Source organism: Rattus norvegicus, chromosome 2 (assembly GCF_021556685.1).
Source record: "Rattus norvegicus strain SHRSP/BbbUtx chromosome 2, alternate assembly SHRSP_T2T, whole genome shotgun sequence".
In the NCBI taxonomy this organism is placed as follows: domain Eukaryota; kingdom Metazoa; phylum Chordata; class Mammalia; order Rodentia; family Muridae; genus Rattus; species Rattus norvegicus.
This window is the reverse complement of record NC_141535.1, coordinates 151,509,819-151,513,532: the sequence shown is the minus strand read 5'-3', so window position 1 is coordinate 151,513,532 and position 3,714 is coordinate 151,509,819. Positions and strand designations below refer to the sequence as shown.

The 3,714-nt window shown below is 43.3% G+C and overlaps 1 pseudogene; it reads left to right on the top strand.

The window, feature by feature from the left end:
• The first annotated feature begins 3,175 nt into the window (after positions 1–3,175).
• On the top strand, positions 3,176–3,497 carry Rpl36a-ps11 (ribosomal protein L36A, pseudogene 11; annotated as a pseudogene).
• The last annotated feature ends 217 nt before the right edge of the window (positions 3,498–3,714 follow it).

Sequence of the window (3,714 nt, the reverse complement as noted above, 5' to 3'; positions counted from 1 at the left end):
CAGCTCTGTCCCCATCTGTGCACTTACAGCACAAGCTGAGCGAAGCACAGATCCCTGTGAGCAGTCCGTCAAGCCTCTAAGTCAGGCTTGGAGACAGCTCCCTGGGTAGAGGGTTTGGTCATGGAAATGGTCTTGGGAGATTCTCTGGAGCTTATCGCAGTACACCAATCCCACTAGGCAGACTGTGCTCCCCTCAATCTTCCCCCTGCACTAATTAAGTTACTTAGGGAGACACTTCTTATTTCCCAAGTAGAATACTAAGGGCAAATAGTTGCATTCATAAATCTTTTAAAAGCTCAGTTTTACTTTGTTTTCTTTGGGGGAATGGGAGTTTCACCCTAGAGGCCAGACTGGCCTACAACTCACAGTAAGCTTCCTTCCTCAGGTTTCAAGAGTGCAATGACAGGCAGGGGCCACTACACGCAGCCACATGCTTGAAAATCCATAAGGAAGTGTGTTGGGGGATCTTAAGTGGGACAGAATTCCGGCATTGCTTCTTTTAAAAATCTAGTACCATTGAGTAACCACAAGTACACAGTCCATTTTTCTTTGAGATAAATGTTATAAAATGCCTGAAAACTATGTTATAAAAAAGTATCTGGAATCGTCCAGATCAGTTTTGGAAATGACATGTTGCCTGTCGAGTGTACCCCGTCTCCGCACTGTATTTTCTTTCCAAGTTTAGAGAAGACACTTGCTCAAGTGCCCAGGTCTGGAGCATCTAGAATTTTCTATCACTCTTCTGGAGAAGGCCTAATCCTTTCTCATTGTTAATGTTGGGGAGTTTCTAGCCAAAGAGCCTGGGCCCTACTAAAAATCATTGACAGACCCAGAGAAGCCCTTTGTAGCCAGCTGCCTCATGTCTGTCCCACACAAGATCACCCAGGGCCACTGCATTCTCTCACAGGCAGTTCACATGGGTCCCCAGGCTGCTGAGGTTAAAGATGGCAAAGGCCACTAAGAAATTCCCATGATCGTAAGCTTGAGCATGAATGCCCAACCAGGAAGGAGCAGTGAGCTGACAGACAAGCGTTAGAAGGACAGGCTATCGTTATGGAGATGACTCTTTGCTGGCTGTTCTTTTCCTTGATTTTCAAATGCAAGACTGACTTGAGAATCTCTCAATAGCAGAGTTTGGAAACAACCATGGAGCTCCTGTGGCTGCTACTCAGCCTCCAGAGCTGCTCTTTAACAGTGCATTACATAACCTTGAGAAAACACTATCACTTCCATTAAAGAACCAGGGAAAGGACCCTGATGGGGATAAATGAGCTTAAGGCTTGGCACTCACGGATAAAAGTCTACATCTAATTTCTACATAAGAAGTGAACGGCAGACCTCCGAGAAACATGTTCTCTGGCAATAAAAAGGAAGTTCCTTTATATATTTAATTAATTAAGATTGAGAAATATTTTCCAGTGGTAAAAGTTAGTTCCTGTCTCCTGTATCTTTCAGGATATGTATAATGTCTGGAATACTTAAATGACATTGTCATGTCTTCCTGGTGCCAGGCCAGGGAATGGGTGATACAACAGTCATTTACTGAAGTTTCCCACATGGCTGAATCCAATTAATTAGGCCTAGCCAAACCTGTCAGCCACACCCAGGACCCAGCTGAATAACCCTTAGGATTCAGGAACACCCCTTCAACAAACACTCAGTTGTTACTACTGGTATTCAGTGAATCACTTCGAATTTTTCCTGACAGAGCTTCCTCAACAGGGCACTCTAGACCAAAGTCAAAAGCCTCTGCTCTAGTGTTCATTTACAAATGTTCTTAACGCTATTTTACAAATGGTAATTTATACTTCACTTTGACCGTAGCCAAGGATAATGCAACTTATTTTTTTAGGCCAAAATCAAAGGACTGGATAGTGTCTTCCAGCCCTATCCGTTTCCCTGAAAGTTGATATAAATCATAATTTTCTCTCCAAAGCCTGTGAACTGTTAGCAGAGTGGGTCCTATGCTTTGTCTTGGAGAGACCTGCAGTATTCCAGAGCAAACTCATGACCTTGGCTATCAAAGGTACTATAAGTACTCTGAGCCTATTGTTTCCACCAAGGCACATTTATTGAATGCCAATTACTACCAGGTACTAGGTGGAAAATAGAGATGCCCACCATTTCTGATCTCCCAGGGTTACCTTCTAGTTGATGGCAGGTAGGGAAAGAAAATGAGAAAGAGAAACAAAGGAACTTCTGATAGCAAGTAATGGTAAAATAACTCAGAGGACTGGTGAGTTGCAGCCCAGTTCTTCAGCCTCGGTGAGACCTTGAGGTAGATCCAAAAAGTGTGGAGGAGCAGCATTTGAGTCAGCCTGATGGTAATATTATATATTCTCACATTCTGTCCTACTTCTCTATTTGATTTATTTATTTTTGAGACAGGGTCTTACTTTATAGCTTGGACTGGCCTAGTTCTCACTACGTAGACCAGGCTAGCCTCAAACTCGCAGAGGTCGGGGCTGAGGATTTAGCTCAGTGGTAGAGCGCTTACCTAGGAAGCGCAAGGCCCTGGGTTCGGTCCCCAGCTCCAAAAAAAGAACCAAAAAAAAAACAAAAAAAACAAAAAACAAAAAACAAAAAAACTCGCAGAGGTCTGCCTGCCTCTGCATCCTGAGTGCTAGGATTAAAAAGGAGCGCGTTACCATGCCCCACTCATACATCTCTATTTTAAAAGCAACTCTACAAAAATATACACACTCAAGAGGAGATGGTTAGGAGGCCATTGTCCCGTTTTGTTTTGTTTTGTTTTTCTTTGGAGAAGGGGAGGTATCTGGAGAGATGCTGACACACGGATTCAATCTCTAAGGCAAGTGATAGTATGTACCCAAACTTAAAATGTTTCATCCTTTGACTCAACAATCAAGTTCTGGGAACTTGGTCTGTCAATATACAACATGCTCAAGAAACTGGTGAAAGATACCACAGCAGTTTGTAGTTGACAGTTCTCGCAACAACCTGGAAGTCCATCAGAGAGAAGTAAGTCATGGAGAATTCATGCAACAGAACGTTTCACAGTCATTACGGAGAATGAAGCTGCACCAATACAAAGGGTGTATTTAATAAATCCCATCATCTGTTCGTCCCTTTCCTTTTCAGTGTGTATTGCTGAGGTGGGGATCACTGCCACCGGTCTCTTGTTTTCATCATTGCAGACGCTTCCGCTGCAAAGATGGTCAACGTACCTAAAACCTGAAGGTCTTTCTGTAAGAAATGTGCCAAGCACCAGCCTCACCAAGTGACCCAGTATAAGAAGGGCAAGGATTCCCTGTATGCCCAAGGAAAGCAGCGCTACGACTGAAAGCAGGGTGGCTATGGTGGGCAGACAAAGCTATTTTTTCGAAAGGAGGCCAAAACCACAAAGAAGATTGTGCTCAGGCTTGAATGTGTTGAGCCCAACTGCAGATCCAAGAGGATGCTGGCCATTAAGAGATTGCAAGCATTTTGAAGTAGAAAGTGATAAGCAGAGAAAGGGCCAAGTGATCCAGTTCTAAAACTTGTGTTCTCTGACAGGAAAATACTGAAGCAGGAGAAAAATGACCTGCTAGAGAATAAAGTTATTGTTAATGATAAAATAAATAAATCAATCCCATCATCTCTGAAAATCATATGTATTCATCAATGTGATCCTCAGAAGGACCTTATGGGCTAGAGATAAAGTGTCACCTAAAAGGCTCAAATGTTCGATGCCTGCCTGCCAGCTGACAGGCT